The sequence below is a fragment of the Erpetoichthys calabaricus genome, chromosome 9 (assembly GCF_900747795.2).
Source record: "Erpetoichthys calabaricus chromosome 9, fErpCal1.3, whole genome shotgun sequence".
NCBI lineage: Eukaryota > Metazoa > Chordata > Cladistia > Polypteriformes > Polypteridae > Erpetoichthys > Erpetoichthys calabaricus.
Window position 1 is genome coordinate 77,914,600 of NC_041402.2, and position 25,953 is coordinate 77,940,552.

Genomic DNA, 25,953 nt, shown 5'->3' on the forward strand with positions numbered 1-25,953 from the left:
AGGTGGCAGAACACACAGTGCATAACAGCTTGCTACGAATGGGGAGAATAGTTGCAGACTGGTCGGAGTACCCATGTTGACACCTGTCCACCACCAAAAGCACCTACAATGGGCATGTGAGCGTCAGAACTGGACATGAAGCAATGGAGAAAAGTGACCAGGTCTGATGAATCGTGTTTTAATTTAGATCATGTGAACGGTTACTATGGGAGAAGTCAAGCCAGCAAAGGTAGTGTGATACTCTCAGCAATGTTCTGCTGGGAAACCTTGGATCTTGTCATTCATGTGGATGTTACTTTGTCACATACCACCTTCATAAAGATAGTTGCAGACCATGTACACCCCTTCATGGTAACAATATTCCTTGATGGAAGTGCCCACTTTCAGGAGGGTAATGTTCAGGAATGGTTTGATGAACTTGACAAAGAGTTTAAGTGTGGACTTGGGGTCCAAATCTTTCATATCTGTATCCAACTGGGCATCTGTGGGATGTGCTGGAAAAACAAGTCAAATCAATGAAGGCTCCATCTCATAACTTACAGGACTTAAAGGAACTGCTGCAAATGTCTTTGTTCCAGATACCACAGGACACCTTCAGAGGTCTTGTGGAGTCCATGCCTCGATGAATTACAGCTGTTTTGGTATCTGGGACCTTGGTATTTTGGATCTACACAATATTAGGCAGGTGGTTTTAGTGTCTGGGTTGGTCGCTGTATAGTCTAATAATAAGCATTTTGTCTCTCTCCAGTCCCACATATTTTTCAGTATGTAAAAAATCAGTTAATTAGAGATTATTAAAAATGATGATGGTGATGAAGCATTTGTAAGCAGCTTATTATTAAAACAGTTTCATTCTGTTTGCACATTGCTTTTAAATATAACTACAAGTATCTAAGTAAGTAAGTCATTAAAATTATGAGGTAAATTTTAATAAGCTACATTTTCCAAACTTTCCAGATTAGGAGGCCTGTTAATTTATTATCAGAAGGAGGCAATGCTATATAATTTATAGTTACTGGTAAAGGAAACTAATTACACAGCCTTTGCTTCCTGTTTTGCCTTTACCTTGCTTTACTTCATTTAAAACATTTGGAACTAGACAGAATTAAATATGAACATAATTTTTTAACTATTCTAATTTATTCTTGTTATATTGAACTGAACTGCCTCCAGGTCACTTGCAAGTCTCTAATTAATATTTTTTGGATTGAAGAACTGTATAAAGTTTTACACAAAATTATTATTGAGTTATTACAGCACAAGAGCAAGTTATCTAAAAAACTCAAAAGATACCAGAATGATTAGAGGGTAGGAAAGCTTAACATATATTTTGGGATTTTGTATACAAAAGAAGTGGGAAACTGTCAACAACCCTGTCTGTAACCCTAAAAATCAAGTTATTTTATTAAACACATTAGAAGTAACAAAAGTAACAAAGAGTCCAAAATCTCTAATTTTAAAATACAAAATATCCACAATCCAAAATAATATCTTAAACAATGAAACGAAAATTTTAAAAAACCTGATCCCGCAAAATACAGAATAGTTTCAGATCACTAAACACACTAAAATATGGGGATGAAAGCAAAATGCAGAAGAACACGGCAATAAACACATTCATGCAGTGGCTACCTGGAGGTTTAAAATTGCTCAGTTGCTAAAAATCAAATGAGAGCCTTCACCTAATTAGGGGTTAAGCCCTTCACGTTAACTTTTGACACAATGACATAATTTACAAATTAACTACACTAACAGAGGAAGCAAAGACTACATAGATAACATTTAGAAAAAAAAATAAAGTTCACACTGAACAACATAGAAGATGGAAAAGAAATAAAACACAACAGAATAATAAAAACTTGGGATAAGACCCACACCGAATCATGGCAATATGTAACACTGAATATGATACTGTTAGGTGACTCTAAAATTTCATTAAGAAGGCCTGATGATGGATGGATGGCTGCCTGGTTAACTTAGAAGACAGAAGCAGGTTCTAATATTGACATGTTCAAATGTTCTGTAGAGAATTTCTTGCATATTCTTCTTAAAATGCAAGTGTGGAATGTCCAAAGAAACAAGGCAAAAAAGAGGCCACATGCTGTCTTTGTATGAGTGTGTCTTTGTCCATGGGTAGACTGAGACTGATGCCACTGTTCCATTTGGGGAGAGACTGGAAGAGGTGGAAAGTTAGGCGAGGTCTGAAGAGAGGACACTACTCCTCTTTTGGGCTGTTTTCTGGAGAGCTGTGGGTGTAAGAGGAAAACATGTATGAGATTGTAACATCTTTAATCCTTCCCTTGTGTGTCCATTTTTCATTAAAGGTACACAGTGTACGTTGATTACTATGGCACTACTTTCAAAATTAAGAAGCCACCAGAATTTCAATACTATGTTCCAAAATGCACAACACTTTTTTTGGAGCATCTTTAACATACAGTAGAACCAGTGTATTTATTATATTGATCTGTCATTCTCTGTAAGGTCTACACAATAGGCCCCAAAATGACAAGCTTAGAGGAGAGCTAAACATGGGCCATTTTGCAACCTGATGTTACCAGTGGGTACTATGCTGAGAAAGCCTCTTGAAATTTTCTCAGCGGGGGGCTCTCATTTTTGGTGCTCAGGTTTGAAACTGTCCTGTCAAGAAATGGACAGGTGATTTAGTGATTTAGTTACTGAGCTAAACCAGGAGAAACACTCAAAAATTAAATCAAAACAAATGAAACATAAATCTAGCTTCCAAATCCAAATGAGAGACAAGAATGTAAGTCGAAAAACAGGTAAGGAGGTCAAGCCAAACAAAGTACTAAAACAAAAGATTTCTTTTACATATTTTTTAGAACGTTTCTATCTGCAGATCTCATAATGAAAGAAACGCCTATCCAAACTTTTATCCCATTGTGCTAATTTCCTGTGAGCCACAACCCTAGCATTATGAGAACTGTGCACCAATGGCAGCTGTCAAAATGGCAGCGATAGAAGGACCTAAAAAATGACATTCAAGACATTAAAAAATACCAAATAACTTTACACAAATCCTAATCATGACATAAACTGTATATAAATGGCAGAAGACAGAGTCTTGTGGCAGCAGAGTTGGGGTAAAGTTTCTGTGGAAAGAAAGTACTGCATGTAGAGGTATTCAGAGAAAGAACAGAAAGTAAAAGAGGTGTGTTTTGTGATGGGTAAGTGGATGAGCAACACCACCTATCTGTTGTGAAATAGCAAATACAAAAGTAGCAAAAAGCCTGCAGGCATCAAAAATACCATAACAGGAAGAACTAGACCTTCACAGGTCACCATTAGAAAAAAAGGCCTCACTCCTGGGAGACTTATCTTTCGGACCCCAAACTTAACAGGCAGACTTCAAAGCCTCAGTGACTGGGACCATCAACTCAGCCTGAATATAAAGGGTGATGGCAGTCCTAAAGTAGTGATGTCATGGTGATATAGATTGAATTAACACATAAATACTAAACAATATGTAAACATACAAATATTTTAAAAAATGACAAAAACACATGAAAAGTAATAATTCAAAAACAATAAAAATAAAACAAAAAATACCAGTGGCTGTAACATAAAGATATTAAACAAAAGGGAAATACAGTCATAAGAAAAAGTTTGGGAACCCCTCTTAGCCTGCATAATAATTTACTTTCAACAAAAAAGATAACAGTGGTATGTCTTTCATTTCCTAGGAACATCTGAGTACTGCGGTGTTTTCCAAACAAAGATTTTTAGTGAAGCAGTATTTAGTTGTAAGAAATTAAATCAAATGTGCGAAAATGTGGGTCCCCTTGTAATTTTGCTGATTTAAGTGCATGTCACTGCTTAATGCTGATTACTTGCAACACCAAATTGATTGGATTAGCTCGTTAAGCCTTGAACTTCATAGACAGGTGTGTCCAATCATGAGAAAAGGTATTTAAGGTGGTCAATTGCAAGCTGTGCTTCTCTTTGACTCTCCCCTGAAGAGTGGGATCCTCAAAGCAACTCTCAAAAGATCTGAAAACAAAGATTGTTCAGTCTCATGGTTTAGGGGAAGGCTACAAAAAGCTATCTCAGAGGTTTAAACTGTCAGTTTCAACTGTAAGGAATGGAATCAGGAAATGGAAGGCCACAGGCACAGTTGCTGTTAAACCCAGGTCTGGCAGGCCAAGAAAAATACAGGAGCGGCATATGCGCAGGATTGTGAAATGGTTACAGACAACCCACTGATCACCTCCAAAGACCTGCAAGAACATCTTGCTATAGACGGTGTATCTGTACATCGTTCTACAATGCAGCGCAATTTGCACAAAGAACATCTGTATGGAAGGGTGATGAGGAAGAAGCCCTTTCTGCGCTCACGCCACAAACAGAGTTTCTTGTTGTATGCAAATGCTCATTTAGACAAGCCAGATTAATTTTGGAACAAAGTGCTTTGGACTGATGAGACAAAAATTAAGTTATTTGGTCATAACAAAAAGCGCTTTGCATGGCGGAAGAAGAACACCACATTCCAAGAAAAACACCTGCTACCTACTGTCAAATTTGGTGGAGGTTCCATCATGCTGTGGAGCTGTCTGGATAGTTCATGGACTGGGGCCCTTCTTAAAGTCTAGGGTCAGATGAATTTAACCCAATATCAACAAATTCTTCAGGATAATGTTCAAGCATCAGTCACAAAGTTGAAGTTACGCAGGGGTTGAATATTGCAACAAGACAATGACCCAAAACACAGTTCGAAATCTACAAAGACATTCATGCAGAGGGAGAAGTACAATGTTCTGGAATGGCCGTCACAGTCCCCTGACTTGAATATCATCGAAAATCTATGGGATGATTTGAAGCAGGCTGTCCATGCTCGGCAGCCATCAAATTTAACTGAACTGGAGAGGTTTTGTATGGAAGAATGGTCAAAAATACCTCCATCCAGAATCCAGACACTCATCAAAGGCCATAGGAGGCGTCTAGAGGCTGTTATATTTGCAAAAGGAGGCTCAACTAAGTATTGATGTAATATCTCTGTTGGGGTGCCCAAATGTATGCACTTCTCCAATTTTGCTATGATGCATATTGCATATTTTCTGTTAATCCAATAAACTTAATGTCACTGCTGAGATACTACTGTTTCCATAAGGCATGTCATATATTAAAAGGAAGTTGCTACTTTGAAAGCTCAGCCAATGATAAACAAAAATCCAAAGAATTAAGAGCGGTTCACAAACCTTTTCATATGACTGTATATGTGATCCTTCCTTATGTTTATAAAATGATTTTTGCATATTTGAATTGGTTTGGAGTACTTATCTATGTATCTATCTATTTAAGTATCTGTCTGACTGCCTGTCTGTCTTTCTGCCACTACGTTTGTTTACTGTTCAAATGGTCTGTGAAGTGACTTACTGTACTCTCTTGTAGCAATATTTAATTCATTTTACACTACTGCTTTCATTTAATATTTAAACATGTATATAGCATAAAAATAAATAACATATATTGCAATACTTATATTAATTTCACTTGGATTTAAATCACATGTTGTTTATCCATTCTAGAAATTAAACAAGCATAATACAGTGAACAGTTCAACGTTTTCAGATAATGTGCTAAGGATTTTGAGTTCACCTTATAACAGTTTAATGTAATCAAGTATTTTTCAAACTGTTGGCTTTAGTGATGTCACCCAGCTGTAGAAGAGAAGAGAAAGAATCTGATTTACAGACAGGCCAGAGATCATAGCCCTAGGGCTGCCAAGACAGTATTTCTAATGGAGATTGCCAGTGGCCTCCCATATGATTCGTGACCCAAGGTGAGGCAGCAAGTGATTTATCTGTCCTGCTATCCTTTCATCTCTTCCACTATCCACTCAGACCCACTTTCCAACCTGCAGGCAGAGGAGAGCTTATGCGGTGAGAAAAAATGGGCATGCTGAGTTATTTCAAGCCAAAACTGTATTACTGTTAACATTCCAAGATATGATGATTTAAGTTAACTTTTAAGTGAAAGATTTTTACTGTGGTGAATAGTCTGAATTTAGAACAAAGGTTAGCTCCTAAGGGGTTAGATTTAATATGCAAGGCTTTTCATTTGTCTTAAAGACCTAAACTTTGCTCCAGGGACATGAAAAGTTAAAATTAGAATTTTACTTAAGTCATTATCTTGGTCTTGAGAGAACGAAAAACTGAAGTAATAATTAGATTGCACTAAGAAACATGAGTTACTGTCTGCGTGTGAAAGTAGATCCATCTCATTGTTCAAATAGAGGAAGATGAGAAACAAAAATGTTTCTCGTGCATTAGGGAAGTTTAGAAGCTAGCCTTGAGCGTCAGGTGTGCTTTGTAAAAAGTGTTAATTGGCTCTCAGTCTGGCTGTATCTTTTGAATAAGATGTCTCCCACTGAGATATTGCTCTCTATGCTGAGATCCACGGCTCTGGTACAAAATAGCTGTGTTGCTTACAATGAGGTGAAAATCACCATGCCAGACAGGCCAGCTAGACTCTGCTTACTACCACTTTCACTGCTCCGAGGGTCATTCAAGAATGCAGGGTAGTCTGATTACTCTGTGAGGTACTCATCAGAGGAACAGAAAAAAATCATTTCTTTTAATTTAGCAATTTAGGCAGTAAATAGTGTAGGTTCTTCCAGCTGTAGTTTCAGTTGCATATACTTACCCTTTTATTATGCAATTGCTCCTGCAGTGGATACTTTTTTTTTGATCTTGAGTAAAAGAAATTAAGAAAATTACACTTTTATATTATGAACTGTAAATTAAATGATGGTGCTTTCATTGCTTGAAATGAAAGAACATACAATTCACTTTTATATCAATGTACTGTATTTAATAACAAATAGGTTTGTTTTTTAGTTTTCTGCTCTGCCTTTGCAACAAGCATTCCGGTGACTGGAATGCACCTTTTGCTAATCAACATGCCCAGGAATGGAATTACTAGTTTTTTCCAATTAGGGTTTCACAAATTGATCAAAACAGCAAAATCAATGGAAAAACAGCAGTTATATTAAAGATAACATCTGACTATTGCCAATGAACCTACAAAGCATACAATCAAGATTTATGGAATTACAGGACTACTGCAGTTTATGCCAGAGAAAGTCTGGAAAAATACAAATATCATAGAAGAAAACTATTTAGGCATGTAAGATTTAAGGTATAGTAGTTACTGAAATACAATAGATAAAGACTGAAGAAGTGGAAAGTATAGAAGTAGGTTGGTGAAAAATTTTAATAGCACATGCCAAAAAGGTTTGAGGAAATTGATAGAACAAGGAAAAGAATTGTAGGAAAAAAAATAGACTGTCCAGAAGACGTCTGTGAATCAACAACACTGACACCTGTACACAGCACATGCAATGAAATGTGACATTCACTGAAAGATATGTTTGATTCTGTATTATCACATAAAAGATGGGTTGTTTTGCTGGTTAAAGGCAAGAGAGATTTTGGAAAAGCTGTAATAAGAAAATTACTCTAGCAGGCATTTTGTGTGAGAGAGGACAATTGTTAAATAAGGGGTTGCTCATACTATGGACCAATGGCCAAAGGAGTTGGTCTTTATAATTTTTACTTTATTTAATGAATTCTTCCATTGTTTTATATTGTAACACCATGAAACTGGATTAACACTGATGTCTGATTCTTTTTGACTAATAAAATTAGGCTATTAATTGTATTAGTGATGTTACATATCTTATATCATTAGTCCTTTTTCATTTCTGGAGGCGTAAAGAAATTCGATAACAGTTCAAATGCCTTTTAATGGATACTTTTATTTTTACTGCTTTACTAATAACTGACATATTATTATTATTTGTTACAGTGCAATTGACCTAATATGGGCAGGGCCATGTAAAGGCTGGAGCATACTTTATGCAAAAGCAAAATTTGAATGCAGTGGAGAGTAGGACTTTAGGGACCTTCAGATCTCAACGTGACATTATTTAAAACAATCCAGTTAAATACTTGTAGGATGGACGAGCTTGTTGTCTGAGTGATCTGTTTTTGTTCTATTCCAGAACATGACACCATTGAGTATCTTTGCTTTTTTCAATACAAACATTTATGGCTATCTTGCATACATTTACATGGCACCTAGAAATCTGCTTGATCTATGTACTGCGATCATAAAAATGGTTTATTTTATATTTGTAGAAAGTTAAGACTCTTTTATTTCTAAAGACAGTTGGAAATGGAACATATCTACTATAGTATTTAAGATAAAATATTTATACATCATATTTCATATCATATCAGTTTTTATACATGCAGGTTTTAATACATGTGAGAGGTTGTTTTTATTGTTATTAATCAAACTCATTTAATAGCAGACCATTTCACTGACTTGACTTTTTAAGTATTCTTATTGGATTATTAGACTAACATCTTATATACATTTTGAAATTGAGTGGAAATTTATGAAAATGAAAATTTTATTGTAATGGAGCATTTCGTTTATCTAATTTGTGTCTATTACCTGTGTATTAGGGTAGCATGATGTCACAGATATAGCCTTAAAGTCCTAGTTTCAGTTCTTACCTGGGCACAGTCCTTTATTATCTTGAAATTACTGCTGTTACTCGAATTCACCAATGTACTTAAGTTAATTTAACTGACAAGTCTGAAGTGTTCCATTCTGAGTGAGTGTGCGTTTATGCGTGACTTCTATGAAGAACTTGTGAATTGTCCAAGGTTATTTCCCACTTTACATCTGATGCTGCCAGGATAGATGCTTGCCCTTCATGTCCCTGTATTTAAATAAGTACTTTAAAAAATCAATTAATGGATATTTGTGGAAATACATTGAAACTTCATGTAATCTTAAACTGTTTTACTCCCCAAAAATCAAACTTGCTTCAAAGTTCCTAGTTTATGAGAAAGGTTTTCTCCAATTGGTTATGCACACCCACACTCACACTCCTGCAACGGCAACTTGGAATTAACCTGAAATACATATTTTTTGGGATGTGGGAGGAAAATGCGAGTATCCAGAAAAATAAAAATAACACGTGCAGACATGAGAAAAACATTCAAAGTCTTCACTGGCAGTGAGTGATTCAGCCTGGGATTTGAAGAAAGGACCTTGTACAAAGTCTGTGAAATGTTTAAGTTAGGAGTGCTTGTTTTCATTATTACTTTACTGGATTTACTGAAAAATTATGATGTCTTAGGGAATAAAAAAAAAACTTCGCAGATTGAGTAGGAGTAGAAGGTGAGGTATTGAAGAACTTAATGTTTGCAGACAGTCACATCATAGAGGTTGACTTTTGGGTGAACACTTCAAAAACTGATCAATGCAGCTAGCAGCACAGACAGCAAGCATGAGATGAAGATCAGTAGAGAAGCAACGTGAGCCTGGAGCGAGGGTAGTAAAACTAATGGAAGAAATGTACTACCTCTGAAGAAGGTTGAGCAAGAAAATATGTTTTGTTACTTGATTTTCTCATTTATTCAGAAGGCATAAGGTGCAAAGATGAGATTAGGGAGGTATTAGCTAAGCCAATGAAAAAAAGAGCTCAAGCAGATGATTATTAAGACAGTATTGCTGAGCATAGCATTATATAGTTCAGGGAGTAGAACCTTGAAAAGGATGTGATAAGAAGATTATAAACCTTCCATTTGTGAACAAGGAGGAACATGCAGAGAACCAATTGTGAAAAGAATAACAGTAAAATAATATTGTGATAATAGATGGTTTTTTACTATTATTCCAGACTGAAAAAAGAAATAACTTGGATGTATTCTAAGTGATGACAAAAGACGTGAGGGCAAAGAAAGAGACCAAAACTGCAACCAGTAAGAATATTCCTAAGAATTGTGAAATCAGCTTAACCATTAGCAAGTATCAGTTAATTAGCCATGTACAGATGGATGCCGTGAACCTGTCTTTACGCAGAACAGTAGTGTATGATGATGACAAAGGACAAGGATGAAGATGATTGCTTGAGAAAGAGCTTATCACAGATAGAAATTAACTGTTTAAGGCTAAGTGAGAAATAAAATGATGCCCTTAGTTTAGAAGCTGACATGGCTTGATTAGTGAGACAAATGAGGGTGTTTTGTATAGTACACCTTACAATTGCTACAGAGTAAATAAAAGGACGAAAAAGCAAAGATCAAAATTTGTTATAAGTGAAGTGAAATAACAAAATTTCAAAATAACGCAGTGAAATGACATTGTCCAATGCGTAAGTTTCAGCACATTTTATTGACATCATTGCATGTATATGACATTGTCTCTACAATTCAGTGTAGCATCTATAAATGTGTGAAAACAATATGAAGTAAAAAAAAAACCAAGTTGTCCATTAGGGCATCCATCCATCCGTTATCCAACCCGCTATATCCTAACTACAGGGTCGCGGGGGTCTGCTGGAGCCAATCCCAGCCAACACAGGGTGCAAGGCAGGAAATAAACCCTGGGCAGGGCGCCAGCCCACCGCAACCATTAGGGCAGATGTAGAAATTGATTGAGAAGAAATCCACTTTTTCTAAACAGGGCTGAAGATACTTCAAAAAACAGCTCTCAATTTGGTTTAAGATAATTTGCTAGTGATTAAATTGTTTCCAGAAATTCAAGAACACACTCTGGGACCCATGGTTTTTTCAGTATTTCAAGAAGACAAAGTTTTGTTGAACTTGGCCAAATGGCCATCCAGCTTCTCCTGGGCATTCTAACTTTACATTATCCAAGTCACTATTACTGTTGAAATTGTAGAAGTCTGATGATGCTGAAGTTACTACTAAAGTGTAATCTTTGTTGATGACACATTCTACAACAAAGTATTGTGTATTATATGCTGCATTTAGTGATTGCTATCTCAGAAACTAGAATGATTAATAGTGAACAGTCATGTAGTGAAGTCTGGCAATGCAGAAGTCATGGTCTTTTCTTAAACCAGGTAGCAGTAATGGTTTTATCAGAGACAGCACCTCTGTTCTTTTGAAGTTATTCTTTCTCATAATGTGAGTTATTTTGTGCTATAGGAAAGTGATAATATCCAACAATGGGATACAGACTTCCACCTACATTGAACAACTTGCCTAGATGTCTGTTTCTATGCTTCCTAAGTTTATTCCCGTTTAAAAAGGTTTACCACAAATCATTAAGGTCAGATTTATTTTTATTTGCCTAACAGGGAAGGCAAGACTGAATTGGACTTAACAGATAATTACCTGCTTTGGTAATGTGTAGTCTAAAGGTCATTAGCAAGCACTGCTGTGATGAATTAGTGTTTCTTTTTGCAATCTGAAAAAAACTCATCCTCCATTATTAAAAATCTTCCTGGCAACAAAGTTTCCAGATCTTTCTGTATATATATAGTATTTGCAACTAAGGTTTTAAGATCATTCATTTAAGAGGCTGAGGAGTTTAACCAAAGTAAATATTACCAATATCACAGTTGTGGAAGGATGCACCCTACAGTAAAGCTTATGTTATACCATGTATCATTTGGTAAGCAAGGCTAAGGCGATAGACCAGAAAACTAAGACAACCTTGAGACCTGGCCTAAGAGTAATGTTTGTTCCAATGGACAGTAGATATATCAACCAAATAACCAAGTCAGAGCAACAATTGGTGATGCTGAACCAAGATGTAAGCTCACATGCCAGTTCCCAAAGTGAAGGATAGTGTCCATGCTGCATAATTTTTGCTAAGAGAATTACACTGTAATTTGTTGATAGCAGAAATAATTCTAAAAGTCAGCGCCCTTATGTCCTTCAACTTTGCATTAACTTCACTCCTGCTAATGTAAGTCTTCTGTTTGAGCGGCAAAGATGATAATTTATAATTATTCCTGACTTTGCAATAACCATAAACAAGTTCTACAGCAAGAATTTGAGTATGGCAAGATTCATCCCATAAAGTTTTTATTTGCAAATACAGCACTTTTCACAATCAGGAAATTAGGTAGTATTAAGTTACCAACAATTAAAAAAGCTTTGCAAAGCAACATACTAAAAGCTAAAAAACATTTTGGCTCTGCATTATTAGACATTTTCCAAAATACTCTATTAGCCAAGTTTCAATTAGGTTTATTTCTTTCCTGACCATTTGCTCTTTGGTAATTATAAATGTATGGCAAGATTAATTTTTTTGGAAGAGGCATGTCTTTCTTCATTAAGGTTACTTTCTCCATGTCATTGGGCATTCAGGTTTGGTAGTATTTTCTAAATATAGGTGGTGTTATAGATACCCTGAAAGAAAAAGTGTACAAATGGAATCAGTAACAGCATAATGATCAGGTGGTGGATAGAACAAGCAGGGTTATGCAGCATCTAGATTATTAAGCCGGAAGGGGTTAGAGACAGAAACAACATAATACCAAAGTCAGAAACACAAAATAAAAATCAGAAAGTCAGAAAAATTATTCAGAAGTCATCGCAGAACTTTGCTTTTATTTTCCCCAAGCTAACTGTAATGTTTGTCTTCATGGTAACTCCAAAATCTTGGGTACAGAGTGATGTGATAAAGTGGCTGTGACTCCACAAAAAATGCAAAATAGCATCAGCAGAATAATGCTAAAAAATATAAAGACATTCATAAAGAAATGCAAACAGTTAAAAAATTTAAACAGACATCATCATCCCTGGCTGCCAAAACCCAGGTTTATCACAGATAGGGTCCACCACTCCAGACCGCTAGTTCAAAAGTGAGGTTTCTGTTTTATATTATTGTATTATTGCTGCAGCAATACCATGACACTGCTCCCCTGTAGAGGCCCCGGATGGTTGGCTAGAATAACACAACACAAACAGCTGTTACTTCAGTCTGGCCAATCTGTGCTTATATAACAGGAAGCCTTCGAACTTTACGATTCCCTTCAGTAACATCCTATACATACCATCATGACAGGTTCTAAGCATATCTCTGCTACCCGTTACAGTCACCACAATGACTGAAGAGCACAATCCTTTTATGGTTGTTGAAGTCACAAGCAGATGTTCCAAGTAAACTCTCATATCTTTTCTGGATTTCCCAACTACAGCCAAATGATATCCTGTGCATGGAATTTATCTCCTCAGCAAGTGTTGACATTTGACAGCTCTGCCTCTCTCTTCACTCAAGTGTCTGGAGCATTTAGTCTGAAATAGAATGAGATACTGGTAAAGTCAATCATTAGCTTGTGTGCGATGCTTTTTAGTATGAATTACATTTTTGTGACTTTCTATATGCACAAAATCTATGTCCTCCAAAAACATTAGTACAGCAAAACCTTCGTTAATTAATCCTGTAAGAATGAAACTCCTATATGATGAATGTGGCATAAAACAAACTGCAGAGCATGCAAAAGTTCAAGTACCTGGAAGCTAGTCATTGTGCATCCCTTCCATCCTATATGGAATAGTTTTTAATATTGTATGTACTGTTGAACATTAAGTTATTATAAGCAGGTATTTCATGCATACTGCAGTTATTTTAGTGTATTTATTAAGTAATAAATATAATTTGTCACAGTATGTCACAGAAATGTAAAGCACTATTTTTAGAAACTAAAATTCAGATTATAAGAAAAATAGAAGATGAAGAAAAAGAAATGCCATGTACCAGAATCATTGAGGTTAGCACCATGCAAAGAAAGGAGCTGGTGTAAACTGTGGAAGAGGAACAGATAGAGAGGACTTAGCAGCAAGCAGGGAGTGAACTCCTGTTCTAAAACCCATTTGCCTAGCTTGCATTGGTTCATGGAGTCGGGGAGAGTGACTGCAAATGGTGTTGCTTCTGACCTCAATTAACGTCAATCATGAATGTGCATGAAGTGGACAAGGCCGACAAAAGTGCATGGAGCATGGAAGATAGGGGCAGTGGAGGCAGCTTTGGAGGGCAAAGTCAATTCCATTTTATTCTTTTACTGATTCACTGTAAAGGAAAAGAAAAAAAAATGCTTGGAACTGCTTTCCTGTTAAACTAAGACATTCTGAATTCATTTGTACCAGTACATTTAAATTAGAAAATGAGATCATGTATAACATTTCCCTTTATATTTTAATCCCTGGTAACAGCTTACATATAAAAAGTATAATTCCTTTTAATCAGGTATTTTTTACCCACACCGGTTAATCAGTAACTATTTTGGGACTTTACATAGTATTTTATGGGAAAGGGATGTTCCTAGAATATACCATTTATCTATATGCTGATTGGTGTGTTTGAAATGCTCCATAGTCATTATATGTAAATGAACCTAGCTGTTTAAAGGAAGGTTTCTGTTAGATGTCTTCAGTCTGCCATGTTGCATTAAACAAAGCACATGGGGCTCCACCAGCTGATGTAAGTAAAGTATGTCTGTTTTTGTATTTCATTTATAACTATGACTCAAGACTCTTTTTCATTTGCCAAGTATTTTTCGCAACATACACCATGTACAGACATTTCTGTCATTCCTAACATAAGCATTTGTTAAAAAGGTAAAGTTTTGAAAACAAAAGTAATTACCACGAAATTGAGTTAAAGAGACTAGTAAAAACTGTAGTCAGAAACAGGCAAGAATTTGTTAGTGAAAATTGCAATGCTAAATGAATTGTCAGAGCCAAAATGTAAAAATAAAAGCTTTAGTGAACACATGTAATAAATTGTTCTTTATCAGAGTTCCTTACCCCAACTATCACCACAGTTGTTTGTTTCTTTTAGAATTTATCCCATGCTCGATAAACTAGCTGCTGTATGCAAAATACCAGAGATTTTGGCAAAACTCATTCACCAACATCACAACAAAAATAATAAACAATATAAAAATATTCCAAAACTTTTAAAAATGAAACAAATAAATGTCTTATGTTTTATGTAATACAACAGAATGGAAAAAAAATAAAGGGCTGAGATTGCAACTAAACTTGCAATGCCTGGAAAGCATTAATACAGCATGTTATTGGCTGACAGAAAAAGGGGTGAGTTTGTAATATTTTAGAAATGTGAAACTGTCCTGGAAAGTCTTCAGAGAGTTGTGTATTTTGTTATGTCTTGTGTGTGCTACTTAGTACAGTACATTGCCCAGCACAATGTTATCTAATACTGTAGAAGGCCCAGTAGAGGGTGGACTGCCAGTTGGTTTAGGTAACTGGTACTGTGACTCTGTATGACTTTAAGAGTTTGTGTTGTACGTTTTTACCCGCAGTTTTATTTCTCCACGGAGACCAGTAACTGGAGTATTTTGTTTTCCTGTCCTCCATAGTCAGGAGGCAAGAAGTCAACAATAATATTAATAGGCATATAGTATAATTATTTTTTGTATGTTAACCAGTTTAAATTAGTTTTGTTTACTGTGTCTTTAAACAAATCTGTAGTTTTATGTGGGTGCATTTTGTAATTTGTAATGTTTATAACTGTATTTTACCAGTTAGCTTGTTACAATACTCAACCTGTGAAGAATGCTATACAAACAAAAAAATGAAAACACCAAAGGAAAAAAATATATATAATGACATCAATAACATCTTCATTACAGTAAAAAATAACTATAGATAATTAAACAAAATGTAACACTATGTGTACAATCCTGACACCTGGTAGTTGGTTCTAGTTAAAACCACTTCATAAAGTATTCACTGTGACCTTAGAGTCAGAATGTGAGCTGAGGCAAGAGCGTATTGTCAGAATGAAGATAGGTTAGACTAAAAGCTGTGTGTGTGTTTGTTTGTGTGTGTGTGTGAGAGAGAGAGAGAGAAATGGGAGGTGAAGGGAGTTAATTGTCCTTTTGAATTACACAAATAATATCAGAATATGAGTGGTACTCAGTAGTGTTTGTTGTTTACAGTTTTCTTTCTGTAATGTATTCCTTAGTTTATTCTGAAATGTATTGCTTTTGTTGTTGTTTATTGAATACTGCTCTTTGTATGTCAGCGGTATAACGGCATTTTACACTGTTGCTATAATGCGGAGAGGAATAGTAATGGTTCATCTGATTGCTATTTAATAATTAGCTTTCCTTTTGACAACACCACTTTATTTATTTTCTTTACCTTGTCAATAGGTGGGAGGTCTGGCCATTGGAGTTACAGTATATCAAGGTAACTGAACCAAACCGATTGCATTGATGTCAACAGTCATGAAAGGTTTTGAAGAACTTATTGCTCAGCACATTAAAGCCAACCTCCCCCCACCTTCAAGCCTCACCAGTTTGCTTATAGATCAAATAGATGCACAGAAGACACCATCAGTAGAGCCCTCCATACAGTGATGAGCCATCTGGAACACTCAGGGACCTATGTAAGGATGCTATTTGTCGATTATAACTCTGCATTTAAAACAATTATCCCTAGCATACTAATTGATAAGCTGCATAACCTCAAGTTTTCCCCCTCCCCTGCACTTGGATAAAGGATTTCCTCATTGGCCACTGACAAACTGTTAGAATTGGCCCCCACAGCTCCTCCACTCTCACACTTGACACCCGCTCCACTCAGGGCTGTGTACTGATTCCACTTGTCTATGTCCTGTACACTTATGACTGTACATCTAATTACTCCAACAACACTATCATCAGTTTGCTGATGGCTCCACAGTAATAGATCTCATAACAAGTGGCGATGAGTAAGCATATAGGGACAAGGTGCAGAAGCTGTCAGTGTGATGCTCCGGGAACAATTTCTCACTCAACACCCACAAACCTAAGAGAGGGTCATTGACTTCAGGAGGCATAGAGCAGAGCCAGCCATACATCAATGGGGCCCTGGTGGAGAGGGTCACCTCCTTTAAATTCCTGGGAACTCTGGCAGTGGTCAAAAAGTTCCAGCAACGACTGCATTTCCTAAGACTTCTCTGGAAAGTGGAAATGAAGGGGAAACTGCTGTTGAACTTCTACTGCTTAACTATCGAGAGTGTTTTAGCATACCATATCTCAACATGGTATGCTGACTGTACAGCTGCAGACAGGAAAGCTCTGTAAAGGGTAATATCCATGGCAGAGAAAATCATTGGCTGGTCTCTGCTCTCCCTGGAAGATATCTCCAGTGCCCAGTGCCTCCACATAGCCAGGAAAAGTATTAAAGACCCTTCCCAACCTGGCCACTCACTGTTCATACTACTGCCCTCCAGCCAGTTGTACAAGAGCATTCAAAGTAGAACAAAAAGATTTGCAGATAGTTTTTATCCTTAGGCCATCACAATTTTAAATTCTAAAAACTCGTAGAACTGTTACAATATTTTTTTTCCGAATATGTACAATGATTAGTTTAGTGGATAATAATTTCCATCCCTTATTTATTTATGTATGTATTTATATGTCATCGGATGTGTGCGTTTTATATTATTTGTTTGTCGTTGTTGCCTTCTGCTGTTATACACCTAAAATCTGGGATAGCTTACTGATAGAAATCCGCCAGGCTTATATGGTGGAGCAGTTTAAAAAACTGCTAAAAACCCATTATTTTAACATGGCTTTCTTATAACTTCATTTTAGTGTAACCCTGATATTCTGTATATGCATTTAATTATCATTGTTATCATGGCTCTGCAATCCGTATTAACCCCTACTTTCTCTGCTGTTCTTTTTCCCACCACATGCAGTCCCTACATTGATGGATTGAAGGCCACATGTCCATCATCATCTAATCCTTCCATGTGAAGCCTGAAAACCATGAGGACTGATTTAGATCATTTATGTTAGGTAGAATGTCCAGTGGCGGATGGGTGGTCTCATGGCCTCGGAACCTCTGCAGATTTTTTTTTTCTCCAGTCCTCTGTTATTGTTGTTGTTTGTCGTACTTACACCACTTACAATTTCATTGTACTGGTACAGTGACAACGAAGGCTTCTTTCCTTTATGCATATCAGTATAAAACACAAGATGGATCCACAAACATATAACATGGAACAGCCTGTTTTGACATCATCCATGGCTCATCTGGAGATTCTTGATTTTGTAAGCTTTTACAGTTACTGTTTTTCTTAAGGATTTAATGTGACATCACAGTCAGCTCACACAATCCTCAATTCTGTGTTAGAGAGGGCTAAGCCATTAGGTTTTTGACAATAGATTCTTTTGTTTCCAAATTAGTTAACAGTTTGTAAAGCTGGCAGTTTACCTGACATGGTTAATTATGAGCTTGTTACAAAAATGATAAAGCAGGTCCTTGACTGACTGTTAACTAGCTACTTACAGCTCCAATTTATCTTGGCAAGCCTTTAAGGATGTTGCCTGATGCCGTTTGTTACTAGATAGATCGTCTCTAAGGATTATTGTGAGTGCAACAAGGATGAGGAGATGGAAAGAATATTTGTAGTGAAGGACAGGCAAAAGTTCAGAATCAGCACATCAAAGCATCAGGCAAACAAATCCAAAGGGCAAAATGAAAGTAACAAGTCCAGTACAAATGTAAGTTTAAAAAAAATGCAAGGAGGTTGTATGTGAGATGCTTTAACCTTTTCAACTTACAGATCTCAGGTGATCTAAAGTGATAGGCCTTAGCTTGAAAGTCTTGTCATGTTCAACAAACGTGCAGTGTATTCTGGGAAAGCTGAATGGCAAAACAGGATTTAGAGTATTATACATAGATAAAAAGTAAACCAGGACCTTTAAATGTTTTGTATCGCCAGTCTGCATGCAGCTTGAGCAGCTTTTGATTCCCATTAGAATTGACCTTGATTTGGTAATAATGAATTAGTACCATTTTCTGTATTTTGAGAAACTGTCTTCTGAAAGATAGCCAATTGTTCAATTTGGGCAAGAAGTGGGGAGGAAAGGGACTGCATTTTTCAGTTCATTTTAGTTGGTGCTTTGTTGCAACAATGGAACTTTCTAGTTCCAGTTCTTTTCTGACACTTTTGTAAAGAGCTCAGTTCAGTTGTAAAAAATGGATATATACAAGGTGTCTCTCAGCTAAATCTGGTCACTTAAATGGAACCTGCTTTCTGAAGCTGTTTAATTGTTGGACACTTGCAAGAAATCTTTCTTTTTTATTTTTGAATTAAAAATATGTGATTGGAAACTAAATAACTGGACCATCTGGGAAATGTCTTCTGAGGCTGACTGAAAACTTAATGAACCTACCTATGTTGTATAATTCTCTGTATTGCCTATATTTTCTGCTAATGGTTATTATGCAATTAAATATATTTTTAAGTGAAATTCTTGAAGCCAGTCTCAATCTGATTTGATTCTTGCATTCTAAATTGTACTTATTAGCTGATTCTGTAAAAGCAGGCACTACACATGTTGGCACTGACCCTTGACCTGGCAATTGATAAAGACAGACTAGAGAGACAAGCAATATGAGAAAGGGGAATTCAGCAGATCTTGAAAGCCTGTAATGAACTTTGTTAAAGTAGTTCCACCTTGGCAATGCATAAGGAGTTAGGCACTTGGCACTTCACCAGAACTTTGTCCAGTGTCTCAGTTCTGAAGAATTATAATTAAATCCTTGATTCTGTGAGTCAAATTATTAAGCCTGTTGTCTTTCTTCCACACTAGCAAACTGACAGCTAAGACAGGTCATTCCTTGCCTAGCTGTGGCAATGTAAGAGCTCAAAGAGAGTCCTTTGAGAAGTCCTCTAATGATGTTAAATAAAGGTTGAAGAAAAGGAGTTAAAATTAAGCACAGTTCTAGTAAGCGAAGCATCCTACCAATAGAGCTCCCCAGGGTTGAATACACAGGGTACAATAAGGACATAGGGACATGTAAGAGGTTACAGATAACAGTTGCATACTTCGTTTTGATAATTTTCCCATCTCACATTAAATAAAGAAGCTAACAGGTTAGTTGGTACCTCTCATTTTAGGTGCACATCATAGTTGATCTGATAAAACAATAAAACAGAGGAGAAAAGGGAACGCTTTGCTGCTACTAGAGAGGTTACCTAGTGGGCAAGCAACCGATCAGACAAAGAGAGGCTCAAATACTTGGAAAGCCTAGCCCAGAACTTGTTTCTGTTTATCAGGGTTTTTTTTAGTTGACACATCATTTTAATATTAGTGACTCAAGAAACACTATTATAGTTATGCTTAAAATGCTATATTATTATATACCTCTTCTGTTAAATAATTTGTTAAGGCTCTCTATATGAGAAAACAGGTTGTGAGAAGTTAACCCATAGTCCTCAGACATGTCACCTGAGACATCAAAGCCACCAAATTCTATCCACAATAAATGTTTAGAATGTTCATTTGCAATGCTATTTTTGCCCTGAAAAAGTTTTATAACCTGGGAAGTTGCTGCCTTTCTTTCAGAAACATACAAAGTATATTTTAATGATATTATTCATAATAATAGTAAAAAGGTGTCCATCTTTCCAAGAAGATGTAGCAACAACAACAACATTTATATATATATATATATATATATATGGCCAGCGATTAAAATTTTTAATCGTGATTAATCACATGATTGTGTGCGATTAATCGTAGACAATCACAACAATCACATTATGTGAAAAATTCAATAATGAACTCAAAAGTAGTGTATTGTATGTATTTGGTTTGCAAACACTTTAAACAAATAAGGTGCTTTTTAACAGCAGTATTCCCTTTACATACAACCCCAATTCCAATGAAGTTGGGACGTTGTGTAAAACGTAAATAAAAACAGAATGCAATGATTTGCAAATCCTTTTCAACCTATATTCAATTGAATACACTACGAAGACAAGATATCGAATGTTCAAACTGATAAACTTTATTGTTGTTTTGCAAATCTTCACTTATTTTGAATTTGATGCCTGCAACACGTTCCAAAAAAGCTGGGACAGGGGCAGCAAAAGACTGGGAAAGTTGAGGAATGTTCAAAAAACACCTGTTTTGAACATTCCACAAGTGAACAGAGTTAATTGGAAACAGGTGCTTGTCATGATTGGGTATAAAAGGAGCATCCCCAAAAGGCTCAGTCGTTCACAAGCAAGGATGGGGCGAGGTTCACCACTTTGTGAACAACTGCGTGGACAAATAGTCCAGCAGTTTAAGAACAACGTTTCTCAACGTACAATTGCAAGGAATTTAGGGATTTCATCATCTACTGTCCATAATATCATCAAAAGATTCAGAGAATCTGGAGAAATCTCTGCACGTAAGCGGCAAGGCCGAATACCAACACTGGATGCCCGTGACCTTCAATCCCTCAGGCGGCACTGCATTAAAAACCGACATCATTCTGTAAAGGATATTACCACATGGGCTCAGGAATACTTCAGAAAAGCATTGTCAGTTAACACAGTTCATCGCTACATCTACAAGTGCAAGTTAAAACTCTACCATGCAAAGCGAAAGCCATATATCAACAACACCCAGAAACGCCGCCGGCTTCTCTGGGCCCGAGCTCATCTGAGATGGACAGACGCAAAGTGGTAAAGTGTGCTGTGGTCTGACGAGTCCACATTTGAAATTGTTTTTGGAAATCATAGACGTCATGTCCTCCGGGCCAAAGAGGAAAAGGACCATCCGGATTGTTATCAGCGCAAATTTCTAAAGCCAGCATCTGTGATGATATGGGGGTGTGTTAGTGCCCATGGCACGGGTAACTTGCACATCTGTGAAGGCACCATTAATGCTGAAAGGTACATACAGGTTTTGGAGCAACATATGCTGCCATCCAAGCGACGTCTTTTTCAGGGACGTCCCTGCTTATTTCAGCAGTACAATGCGAAGCCACATTCTGCATGTGTTACAACAGCGTGGCTTCGTAGTAAAAGAGTGCGAGTATAGTAATCCCTTGCTATATCGCGCTTCGCCTTTCGCGGCTTCACTCTATCGCGGATTTTATATGTAAGCATATTTAAATATATATCGCGGATTTTTTGCTGGTTCGCGGATTTCTGCGGACAATGGATCTTTTAATTTCTGGTACATGCTTCCTCAGTTGGTTTGCCCAGTTGATTTCATACAAGGGACGCTATTGGCAGATGGCTGAGAAGCTACTCAACTTACTTTTCTCTCTCTCTCTCTTGCGCTGACTTTCTCTGATCCTGACGTAGGGGGATTGAGCAGGGGGGCTGTTCGCACACCTAGACGATACGGACGCTCGTCTAAAAATGCTGAAAGATTATCTTCATGTTGCTACCTTCTGTGCAGCTGCTTCGTGAAGCGACATGCTGCATGGTGCTTCGCATACTTAAAAGCTCGAAGGACACGTATTGATTTTTGTTTGTTTTTCTCTGTCTCTCTCTGTCTCTGCTCCTGACGGAGGGGGTGTGAGCTGCCGTCTTCAACAGCTTTGAGCACTTAAAAGCCAAACAGCCCTATTGATTTGTTTGCTTTCCTATCTCTTTCTGACAGTCTGTGCTCCTGACGCGCACTCCTTTGAAGAGGAAGATATGTTTGCATTCTTTTAATTGTGAGACAGAACTGTCATCTCTGTCTTGTCATGGAGCACAGTTTAAACTTTTGAAAAAGAGACAAATGTTTGTTTGCAGTGTTTGAATAACGTTCCTGTCTCTCTACAACCTCCTGTGTTTCTGCGCAAATCTGTGACCCAAGCATGACAATATAAAAATAACCATATAAACATATGGTTTCTACTTCGCTGATTTTCTTATTTCGCGGGTGGCTCTGGAACGCAACCCCCGCGATGGAGGAGGGATTACTGTACTAGACTGGCCTGCCTGCAGTCCAGACCTGTCTCCCATTGAAAATGTGTGGCGCATTATGAAGCGCAAAATACGACAACGGAGACCCCGGACTGTTGAGCAACTAAAGTTGTACATCAAACAAGAATGGGAAAGAATTCCACCTACGCAGCTCCAACAATTAGTGTCCTCAGTTCCAAAACTCTTATTGAGTATTGTTAAAAGGAAAGGTGATATAACACAGTGGTAAATATGCCCCTGTCCCAGCTTTTTTGGAACGTGTTGCAGGCATCAAATTCAAAATTAGTGAAGATTTGCAAAACAGCAATAAAGTTTATCAGTTTGAACATTCAATATCTTGTCTTTGTAGTGTATTCAATTGAATATAGGTTGAAAAGGATTTGCAAATCATTGTATTCTGTTTTTATTTACGTTTTACACAACGTCCCAACTTCATTGGAATTGGGGTTGTAGTAGCTGTTAAAATATTTCTTGTAAATCTCAACTTAAACATTAATGTAATCAAATCAAATATAAAACCGAAGCTATTTGCCACTTCCAGGGCATTAACGTTTCACAACATTATAACAGGCACCTTTCAAGCAACAGCAAGTTAACATTTTTAAATCTGTTTTCTTTTTTATCTGAACAGACACTAGCAGGCAGCATAAACAGTCTATGTTCAGTAGCAACTCTTTGAGGGCTAATATTTTTTATGCTAATAGTTTTATGAAAGCACACAAAGCAATGGTTTCATGCATAAATCAACATAAAACGTCTGTTGCTGCCTGCTGTCGGCGCCTGTTTGCAGATTGCAGCTGCAGCGGCTGCACGGTGGGCTGGCTGTCTTTGTGAGACAGATGTGCAGGGGTACCAGTTGCAGTGAGACTCAATATGGTTTGCACCTGCTGTCATCGTGTCTGTCTTCCCAGGCGAATGTTGCCATAGGTGCATCAGCTACACAAATGTGTTCAGTACCACGATCAGCTGGGGACCAATCAGCTGATTCCGGTGCCTCACTTTCATTTTCGATCTACATCTCCAGATCACTTGCATCAAAATCTGAGTCCAACAAATCAGTGATAATACAAAAAAAGTTACACATTTTGCTTTGAGCATTCACTTTGGTATTTCTTCACATGCCATTTTAGAAGCTGTTTGCTCTTTGCTACTCATGCACGCATAGGGAATTGAGGTCAAATCAACAAAGCTAATTTTCCTTTTAGCAAAAGCGTATCGAAAAGCGCTGTAACAAAAAGATCACTGATCTCTATCGATCACTAGCGAGACTGAGGCTTTCAAAATAATAATAACAAAATCTGTGTTAACGCACGATAAAATAATTGTCGGTGTTAATTAATTAATGTATTAACATGATAATAACGCATTAACTTGCCCAGCCCTGATATATATATATATATAAATATATACCACATATTCATACAAACAACGTAGCTCAAAGTGCTTTACAAGTTATCAAAGATAAAGTTATAAGAAAAGAAAAACAAATACGATTAGACAATAATATTAAAGAAAAAGTAACAAAGAAAAAAACAGATAAATCTATATGATCTTAAAAAACAGATATATATTGAGTAGAAGAGTAGCATCATTATATACAATATCATGATGTAATTCTCTAAAGATGAGTCTGGTGATAAGGAAAGATGGCTGGTAGGACAGAAAAAAACAACAAAACAACATCTGCAGGGGTTCCAAGGCCAAAAGACCACCCAGCCTCCACTGGGCATTCTACCTAACATAAATGTTCTTAACTTGTTCCTCTTAGTTTCCAAGCTTCACGTGATAGGGTTTTGATAAAGTCTGTCTTGTTGACAGCTGAAGCACCCATCTTCATTTTAAGTTAATAAACTATTAACTATTATTCTATTAGATAGACAGATAGATAGATAGATAGATAGATAGATAGATAGATAGATAGATAGATAGATAGATAGATAGATAGATAGATAGATAGATAGATAGATAGATAGATAGATAGATAGATAGATAGATAGATAGATAGATAGATAGATAGATACTATATTAATTCACATACTCCAGCAGCACCTTACTGATACAAAAAACAATATTAAATTAAAGATTGATAATAATGCAGGTAAAAACAGACAATAACTTTATATAATGTTAACGTTTAAAAAATTGAAGAGTCGCATAGTTTGGGGGAGGAACAATCTTCTCAGTCTGTCAGTGGAGCAGGACAGTGACAGCAGTCTGTCGCTGAAGCTGCTCTTCTGTCTAGAGATGACACTATTTAGTGGATGCAGTGGATTCTCCATAATTGATAGGAGCCTGCTGAGCGCCCGTCGCTCTGCCACAGATGTCAAACTGTCTAGCTCCATGCCAACAATAGAGCCTGCCTTCCACACCAGTTTGTCGAGCCGTGAGGCGTCTTTCTTCTTAATGCTGCCTCCCCAGCACACCACCGCGTAGAAGAGGGCGCTCGCCACAACCGTCTGATAGAACATTTGCAGCATCTTATTGCAGATGTTGAAGGACGCCAGCCTTCTAAGGAAGTATAACCGGCTCTGTCCTTTCTTACACAGAGCATCAGTATTGGCAGTCCAGTCTAATTTATCATCCAGCTGCACTCCCAGGTATTTATAGGTCTGCACCATCTGCACACAGTCACCTCTGATGATCATGGGGTCCATGAGGGGTCTGGGCCTCCGAAAATCCACCACCAGCTCCTTGGTTTTGCTGGTGTTCAGGTGTAGGTGGTTTGAGTCGCACCATTTAACAAAGTCATTGATTAGGTCCCTATACTCCTCCTCCTGCCCACTCCTGATGCAGCCCGCGATAGCAGTGTCATCAGCGAACTTTTGCATGTGGCAGGACTCCGAGTTGTGTTGGAAGTCCGATGTATATAGGCTGAACAGGATCGGAGAAAGTATAGTCCCTTGTGGCGCTCCTGTGTTGCTGACCACAATGTCAGACGTGCAGTTCCCAAGATGCACATACTGAGGTCTGTCTTTAAGATAGTCCACGATCCATGCCACTATCCACTATCCATTATCCTGTTTTCTCCTTGTCATTCTACACAATAAACAAACAAAGCTTCCTTAAATGGTAGGGTGATTAGCAGAACTAGAATAAAAGTGGTTGGTTTTTTTTTTTAGCAAACAGTCCATAGGGCTGATATTTCAGATGTTGTTTCTAAATCCAGAAACTCTGTAGAAAATTGTTGATACATATTTGGGTCTTTAGAAAAGATGTTGTTCGAAATAACAGAGTTGCATTTGGTTTCTGTCTTGTATCTGGCTAGGCCCCAGCTCCCCACCACTCTAATTTTGGATTTAGATGGATTAAGAAGGATGGATAGATGGAGTTCTCATTTTATTATGGAACTTTTACATAACATTTTCCAAACTTTGATCAATTGGTAGAATGCTTCCAAAACCATCAATATAAATCTTAATGATAATTTTCTTTAGT